This window comes from Nothoprocta perdicaria, unplaced genomic scaffold, assembly GCF_003342845.1.
Source record: "Nothoprocta perdicaria isolate Ctin4 unplaced genomic scaffold, notPer1 scaffold_110, whole genome shotgun sequence".
In the NCBI taxonomy this organism is placed as follows: domain Eukaryota; kingdom Metazoa; phylum Chordata; class Aves; order Tinamiformes; family Tinamidae; genus Nothoprocta; species Nothoprocta perdicaria.
The window spans coordinates 1,024,898-1,034,475 of record NW_020454206.1 but is presented as its reverse complement, the minus strand read 5'-3'; positions in this window follow the sequence as shown (position 1 = coordinate 1,034,475).

Here is a 9,578-nt window from a genome sequence, read left to right as displayed (position 1 = left end):
AGGACTAGAGGAAATGGCTTCAAACTGAAGCATCGGAAGTTCCACAGGAACTTAAGGAAGCATTTCTTCACTGTGAGGGTGACAAAACACTGGAACWGGCTGCCCAGAGAGGTTGTGGAGTCTCCTTCTTTGGAGCTCTTTAAAACCCGCTTGGATGCAGCCCTGTGCCACGTGCTCTAGGTGACCCTGCGTGAGCAGGGGGGTTGGACTCGATGACCTCTGAGGTCCCTTCCAACCTTCAGCATTCTATGATTCTATTTTTTGGTTGTGACCTGCAGTTCTTAGACTTATTTTTTTTCTTCTTTTTTCCTTCAGTCCAGGAACAAGCTGAGGGACAGAGAGGTGTTTTTCTTTTTTTTTTTTTTTTCTTTTTGCCTCCAAGACTCTCTGTATCCATGATAGCAAAGAGAGGTTCCATCCCCTCCTCAAGGAGCGGATAGTACGAAGAACAACCTCTAGCCTTCCCTTCCTGTGAGTCACATCTGGACAAGCAGTGTGCGATGTTGAGTCGACTCTCCCATTTGCAAGGAAGACACTAGAAGGGTGACTGTAAGTGCTGCCTAGTAACTATTTTGGAACAGATAACTTTTTGCATATCTTCTTATACACCCTAGACTATTTTTTCTTGGACACCCACTTCTGTTACTCACATTACAGCTTATTAATTGTCTGTCCATAGGTAGAAATAGTTCTGTGTTATTCTGTATGGAAATTTCACACACAGATGCTACCTGATCAAGGAGGAATGGGTGTAAGAGAAAGGAAAATGATCCTTTGGATCATTTCCTCCTAATGGAGTTATGCTTTCTCCGGGGCCTTGGGCAGTCTCCAAGTTGCCATTACAAAGCAGGATGTGGGCAAATGTGAGCCCATTTGACCTGCAGGCTCCAGCTGTGTGGCTGTTAGCCTGGGCTGATGGACCTGGCCTCAAAGCTGTGCTAAACCAGCTGCTCTGCTTTTATCCAGCTCATGTCTTTGGGCACCTTGTAAAGCCCCATGGGCTAACCTGGCTGAAGGGCACGTTCACCTCATGCCATCTATATTCAAAGAAAGCCAGTCCAATAGCCCAATCATGAGACCTCACAGAATGTTTATATTAAGCACTGAGCAATCTGGCTTTGTGCTGAGCTTGCCTAGTTGCTGCTGAACCTCAAAAGGTGGGAAAGGTATGTTCGGCTGTGCCTAAAGCAGTTAGATCTGGTTTCTCTGTCCCTGTGGGGAAAAAAATATATATCAGAGACAAATGTGCTAATCTAAAGCTGTTTATAGGGTATAATTGGGTGTTGTATTATTTTTGCTGTGAATCTTGACCACTGCATTTGGCCCAGAATAAAAGCACCCTTTTAACAGACTTGATCATGGACTCATAAAAGCTAGGATGGCTGCAGACATGAAGAATTTTTTTAAAAAATATTTTAGCACAAATTTTAACCTAAAATCAATGAATTTATGCCACTGGGAGCCTCCTTAATTCATGTGATTTTAAAAACAGCATTTCACAGCAGACTTTTCTTGTTTGGGACATGGACTGTCATCTGGGAGTTTTCTTCTTCCCAGAATCTGCACTGCCATCTCCTGGCTTTCCTGAAATTAGTTAAGTCTTAGTGGGAAACAGTAGCTCTGTCTGCCTAGAAGGAAATAAACAGAGATAATAATATTTAAGTATGTTTTCTTCTCCTTTCTGCTTGGCAGGGTTACCTTGACAGCAAAAGTTTCCTCAAAACACGCGTGAGAAATATTTGTAGCAAGAAAACTTTCTTAACAGTACTTGTGTCYCAAGAGGCAATCCACATATGTAATAATAGGGAGATGTAGGAGGCCTTGCAAAATTCATGTACTAGAGCGCAGTGACAGAGCAGGTCGGATGGCATCTGCACAAGCCCCATAAGTTCAGAGGCTTTGCTGATAAGACTAATCAATTTGGGATCATAATCAGGTGTGTGAATTCATCCGAGCATCTGGTGAGAGGTTTTCCCATGGTCTTTTTCAGAGTTTCTCCACAGATGGAGATCCAGAAATACAAACATGGAGAGAAGTTGGTAGCTCACTCAAAGCTGGGGTCAGTTCTGGGTGAAGTTTCAGCTTGAGTCTGAGAAATTACGTGTAAAATCTGTCCAGATGGATGTTCTCAGTCATGAAATCATGAGCCTGTTCTTCCTACATTAGCCCAGCATGTGGGAAATTGCCAAAGGAGGGGCTGGGCGCAGGTGACAGACCTTCCAAATTTACAGGCCTTATAAATATCAGAATCTTGTGAGATTAATTCCTATAAAACTTCAGAAATGATAGGAATAAATGATGTCATAAGCAGGTTTGTGTCTCAGGGGAATGAATCTCACAGGTTCAGGTGCTCTCAGAGGCAGACAGGGCCACTTCCCTGCAATTTCACTGTCCATGAAACGGGTAGCCTTCCAGAATCAGCATCTTTGCCTTCTCTCACCCATTTTGAATAGACCCAGAAATGATAAGRAGTACATTTGGTCTGTGGTGATGTAGAGTGAAGTAATCATGCTAACAGAAGATAAAATTTTAAGAAGTTCAGTTCCCTGGTTCCCTTTTCATTCATTTTTGGCTGGCTGAACATGCTGTGCTGTAAACATCAGCCCTGCAGAGCAGAGCAAAGACCTTGTTCTCTTGGCATGGGATTATTCTACACCAGTTTCTTTCCTGAGGAGTGTTAAACTCTCCCTATTCGAAAAAAATTGGAAGGCCTGATACCAAACTTCCTTAGGTAGATGTGAGCAAAGAACTATGTCCCAGACGTAAATGCAGCTATCTCAGCATATGTTTGGCATGTATATGAGGAAAAACAGGTTTCCTTGTATTTTTGTTGTTTCTTCAAGCAATTTAAAAGGTGTAATCCACCAAATGCATTCCCAGATATGTGAGAAGACCATGTTGACCAGAAGGTGATATTTTTATCTCTTCACTTTAGCACAGCTTTTATCTGCTTTATCAATAGAAATACTTAAACTTCTCAGTCAAAATTGTTTGAAGAGACAGTAGCTGAAGACACAAACTAGGCGTATTCAGATAAGAAATACGACTTGTGGTAGATTTGTTATCATCACTGGTAGTTTTTAAACTCAACCTGGCTGAATCTTTCAAGGTTATGCACACAGTTCAGACAWGCAAAAATTCACTGACTACGCTGTAGAGAAAGTCAAGTGAACATAACCCATTAGTAATTTTATGGCTTCATCATTTATTATAACTACACACTTTAATTGAAGGAGCCAGTTTAAGAGGAACCAGAGTAATATCAAAATCCCTGAAAACCTGGGAAAGAAATGCCATGGAAAAGACTAGATATCTGCAGCTTTTAAGTAAAACTTCTTTATGATTTTGTTTAAAAACAAAATGCTGTCTCTTTTTGATAYAGCTTGGCCTACCAAATTTTTTCTCTTTCTGGGATTTTCAGTATGAACATTTCTATTTTTAATGAATTTGTTGACAAAAGATGCAGGACTGAGTTTTCTATAAACATCATGTTTCATAAGAATAACAGTGTCTTCAAAGCAAAAACTCCTTAGGCCAATAAAATTTCAGAATAATTTTTGGATATTTGTTTCTGTTTTTCCAAATATTGAGGTGTTTAAAGTTGGGAAAATTTTCTTCTAAATGTCAGTGAAATTAAAACATCAGACTGTTCTTCTACTCTTCAAAGCTTAACAGCTATTAGAAAAAGGTAGTTAAATTGATGACAGCTTAAGATAACTTCTTTTTTTTCCTATTACAAAGCCTGTAATTCTTCAATTATTCCTTTCAAGTGATGTTTCACTAAGTTTATTAGGAGAAGAACTTTGCTTTTCCCTWTTGTAACAGGTAAGACTCAAATCCCAACATTTGCTCCATAAAGACAATGGCATTTTTCTCCCAAAGAGGATACTGGCAGTTAATTTTCACCCTTGCAAGGTGCCTGCATATGTGAGCTGGAGTCATTCAGAATGAACCGTATGACAAGGACAGCTCTGGGTGCACTAGAACACAGTAAAAGAAGTTACCAGCTACGTCCCCATGGCCACCACGCTGCAGAGCACAGCAGGACTGGCTTTGCTGTGGCTCTGTGCTACCACCGGAGCATGGTCTGTGGCCTGACTTCCTGCACATGGAGAGCTGGTCGATGACTGCTGCATGTAGAGACATGCAGGGGAAATGAGAGAGGGCAGATAAGATGCAGCTGCAGTTTTTTGAGAGTCTGGTGTGGTAAGTCAAATATATATATATATATATAGAAATTTTGACATGAATGTTGGTCTTAGGCCTTGCTTCAGGTAGAAAATGGTATGGGTGGATGTCCTCTCCCTTGTCAGGGCTACCCATATCTCCAAAGAAGTCAGGTGTCCCATTGTATCTGGTGCCCTCTGCTGATCCGTCACCTTAATTGCCTGAAGCGCCTTTTTGGAAATATTGTCAACATTGTAAACCTCTACTGATTGATGAAGGGAATGCTCTGGCTTCCCACCACAACATTTCTAAGAGAACATGTGTAGACTTCTGGATAGGATGGCATTTTTCTCCATGATACAGTTTTACKTTTGGCAGCAGCAAGGTCTGCAGGCCTTCTTTACTTCTCAGCAAGGCACTGAGTGGCCCATCCTTGTTGGTCTGCTTTGCCTTGAGGCCAGCTCTGAGCTCAGATTCAGCGTTCCCAGCAGAATCTTGTGATTTTACWTCAACATATTTAATGCTCCCCTAGTACAGTGGTTTTTTTCCATGGTTAACTCACAGATATGGCTTTATTTGACTGCAAAACAGATCATTACAATCTCTAATTGTCATGATTGGGATAAAATAACGGAGTCATTTTGTTTAGTCAGCATTCCTGTTCCTTGGACATGATGCAGAGTCACTAATCACCAAATGAAGACAGCACCAGCTGGTAGAGAGCACGAGGATCTCACAGCACTCCAGAAACTCGGGTGACCTCACACAACCATTTCTGGCGTCAAGCAGCAAAGGAACATCCTGTGTCGCGTATCATCTGACCTGATCAGGAATTATTAACAGGTTAGTCAAGCAGCAAGAGTTGCTCGTTTCTCATAATAACTCAATATCAGTTAATGTAAATAATGTAAAGGTCCTGCCAAAGTTTCTTTACTGCAGTGCCAGTTGCCAGCTTTTCCATAGGCTTTTTTTTTTCCTCCAGCCAGGAGAACATGTCCGTGTCAGATGGGAATCCACCAGTCTACAGAAACTATCTCAGCAGCTGTTCTCTGTGTCTCTCTCTGCTGTTCTCTCTGCCCCTTCCGCTCAGCCTTGTGAATTAAACCCATTCTGTAGCTTGTGGCTGGATGTAAGTGGAGAAAAGTACCGGAACAGCCAGCAGCCAAGGCTGGGTTAGACCCAGGCTTTATCTATGCCAAAACCTTTCCGACAGTGCTGGGGTGAGAGCATCGCACCTACGCTTCAGCTTGCAACAGCCTCCGTGTTGCTGATGAAGAGTTGCAAAGAGTTTGGGGAGAAACAGGCAAATGGGCTAAGTTAACCTCAGTGGTTATCCTCAGTGACATGACTCTCTTGGTTCCTCTTTGGTTTTGTAGTCTTCTTTCAGAACCAAAAATATTTTTGATGCAAATATTGAAATTTCTGGATGTATCATCATGAATGGGATGTTGATAAATGCGTATTTTAAGGCTGCAGTTCCTCTTAACCTAAGATTCAACTCCAAGACATTCCTGACTGACTCCATTAACTAACTCCAGTGGAGGTGTAGACCATCTGACAAGGCGTAAGCCTTTTACCCTGGAGCCCGATATTTTGAAATATGTGGAATGACCTTTTTTTTTTTTTCTTCTTCTTCTTCTCCTTTTTGTCATTGGATGTCAAGGAAAATAACGCTACAAGTGAGTGGAGCAGTATAAAGATGAGAATTTGTATTTCTCTTTTGATTCTTCTTTTCCGTTGAAAAATTTCTGAAGCCAGTGCAGCCCAAACCAGCTTATCAGATATTGCTTACACAAATTAAATGAAGGCTGAATACCTGTGAAGCCAATAGACGACAAATTTCCATATACATATATCAATATAAAATTTAATTTTTAAAAAGATATCTTAGCCAAGTAGCTTAAAATCTTTTTTAAAATTGTATATCATGATAGATACGCTAGCTAGCTTTTTAATGAACTTTTAATGAACTTAAATGAACTTGCAATAGTTCATTTAAGTTTGTTCTTCACTTCCAATTGCTCTTAATCATGGGGCAGCTGCCCTCTTACCCTCGCTACTTTTCAACCCGTGCCGGTGGTCAAGGGAGTTCAGGGCACAGCAGTTCACTCCGCGGCTGGAGTGTTTGCACCGCAGTCAGTAATATGTCATTCACCTGCCAGGGCAGGCAGGAAAACACATCAGCCCTCCCTGACTTAAACCTGTCGTGTGCCACGTGTGGCTGCTGTGGGCTGAGTATGAGGAATGAGGTAGGACCCCCCACACACAACGGGTCACCTAGGGGTGCCTGTCCCTGTAGCCGTCCCCTTTGCTGCCCCTGATCCCTAGGGTGCTCTCAGGRGCGAAGCTGCTGCCCCCTTCCCAAGGGAATACCCCCCTGCCCGTGCTGTGCCCTRACGCCTGGCCCTTTTCTGTCACATAGTCGGAGATATTTGCCTTTAATTCTGTCTACCTGCTCTCCCTCGTCAACTCCTGCTTGCCAAGGTTTTTATGCCGAGATTTCCTGCCACGGCAGCGTGAGGACTTTGCGCCTGGCATGACTCTGGAGACCAACAACAGGTTCGTGCTGCTCGAAACTGCTCTGCTGGGGTTGTACCTATCTACAGYACAGTGTGAGACCAGGCCCTGGAGAAACTGCATTCACACAGGAAAAACAATCTATGCAAAACAGGAACCATGATATTCCCATTTTAAAATTCTTTTATTTAGGATGAAGTACCTACAGGCAGGCCAGCACCCTCACTTACTCTACAGATGTCTTCAGGTACAACAGGATCAAATAATAAATAATCATCTCTCCTTAATGACTTTTAATCTGTGGATCCARTGTATCTTACACTGACAGGTACGATAAAAGAGGTATGGTGCATCATAAAGGTACATAGAACGAGATCATGCTTGCTAATAAAAATTGTTTTGTTGGTTTGATGTTGAGTCCTATAAGGTGATGCCTAGATTAGCCGAGTTCATTAGCAAACATTTAACCAAGCCATTGCCACCGACAAATCAAACATACAAGTCGTTGTGAAATACCACATAGGCTGTGCAAAATGTCCATTTAGCTTCATTTTTAGTACTGCTTTGTCTGCAGTGACAGTATCATCTCAGCTATTGAACACTAACAGAATTTGATTATATATATATATATATATATATATAAAATTTATATATTGATTATTATTTGATACTCCTGGGAGATTAATTTCGGTTAATGACTCCTTATTTGAAAGACATACGTGAGGAAGGCAGAGGGAATACCCAATCCTTGATTTTTTTTAAATTGATATGCTTTATGAAATGTCATATTTTCAGACATCTTTCACATTAGAAAAAAAAAAATCACAGCTGATGTCATCCTCTTCCACTAGTCAAACTGCATTTAAGGCAAATGATGTTGGCTATCTGTCATTTGAATGACAGAGCATGCATTAGGCACTGGCATTGCTGGAGGGGGTGTTTGTACAGCAGAAGATGATGGGTTCGAGGACAGACTGAGCCACCTTCCACACGGAGGCAGAAGGCAGAGCTGCAGCAGAGCAGTCTTTATCTGGAGCTTGGTTACCTACGCAGTAGGTCTGTAGTGGATAAAAATGGAAAATTACATGGTTTGGCTATGGAATGGGGGCAAAAGAATGAAGACCTGAGTTAAGACAGCTCCCACAGAAGAGAATGGGCCATGTGGCCTTTAAATCAATTACTATTAAGCATTAAGTGAAACTCAAATACAATGAGTACCTCAGAAAACCTCACTTCAGCATGAAATACACAGATATTTGGTTTTATCACCTTCTGAATTCTTGCTTTAGTTCATTCATAAGGTCATTTTTTTATGCTGTTTTCCAAACCATTGCTGCTTGTGTCCCGCTAGAGAAACTTTGTTTGTTCATCTGCTACCCTTATCTGCGTGTCAGTTCATGGAACTYTTGCTGCAGGTCATGAAGGRTCAGGCTGTATCAGTTCAGCTATCCCAGACAGATTTTTTTCATGATTGACTTTAACCGCGGTGAGAGGAAAATAAGGTCTCAGAAACTCCTGCTCCACCTTGCCTTGAAGGAAATTACAAAATTTCTTTCTTTCTTTCCTTTCCTTCTTCCTTAGCACAGCAATACCTTGGGGTCTTTAATGAAGGCAACCACTGGTGCTCTTCTCTTTCCATGCTAGTGCCTGCAGCCTCCACTGCAGAATTACCAGCTTGACACTTCTCCAGGGAAACACTCCTTACCAGCAATGCCCTCCATCCTGTCCTGTGCTCTGTGCACTGCTCATTGACTTGCTGTCTCACTCCTTTCTCAAGTTACTTTACATTTCCTCAGTTACTTATATGGAGTTGGGAAACGCGATGAACCCTTTTACTGCGCTTAATATCTTCTGGCTTGCTTAGAAGAGCCTTGCTGTCAGACATATTAAAATGTATAAGCATCTGTTTAGAGACCAAATATCTGCTGGTCTCTAAACTATTTTCCGTACAGAACTGAAACCTCTCAGATGGTAAGAAAATGTGTAAATCTCTCCATGCAAATTGGTGCTGGAAGACTAGGCTGATGAAACAAAGAACCAATAGCATATTTTCCCACAAACATTTGTGTTGTSTTAGTGGTTTTCCATATGCTAGCAGGAAATTACCATAGCCTCACTTTCTAAATAGTCAATGGGTAGATGATATCACCATGGTGAAGACAGACCGTCTTCCTGCTGGAAATGCCCATTGCTGGCTCYGCCACTATGTGAGATCACTTCCTAGGGCAATTTGTTCCTATAATTTCCTTCTTTAATCTTCCAAACCATACTGCCACCTTGTGCTTCTGTTTCTGGGAGGACTGTGAAGTATCATGAAAGCATGTTAAATCGCTTGGTGTTACCATAATTACTTTTTTTCTTCATGATTTGAATGCATAATTTCATCTGCTTTCCTCAAATAGCTATAAAGTTTTTGTTACTTGATCATTRTTGATTCTTCCCTTTGACTTTATCTCCCAACACGAGGGCCTTTCAGATGCCCCGTTGTGCACTGTGGTGGTTCAGCTAGTGGTTTAGAAGGAGTTCACCTACCTGTGCAGCCCAAGGGGGTGGACAGATGGGAGGAGCAACTTCAGGAGCTCATTCTCAGCCATCTCTATCTCCTTTGCAGTTTGTCAGTCTTCAAATTTGTGCCTCTCTCTACCTTGGAACTTACTTTGCAATTTCCTGACTTTCTTCTGCCTGGTTTGGGAAAGGCCTACTCATTCAATTCTGAGCATAGTCTAAAGCTAAGAAGATTGCCTGCACTCAAAGGTAATGGATAACAGGAAGCTGCAGAATGATTTACAGTTGGTAGAGTCCCAGTGCAGGTTATACGTTGAGAACCTATGAACTAAACCTACTAAACTTCCATGCCCTTCTGGAGACTAAACAAGAACATAAAATCTGGRAAG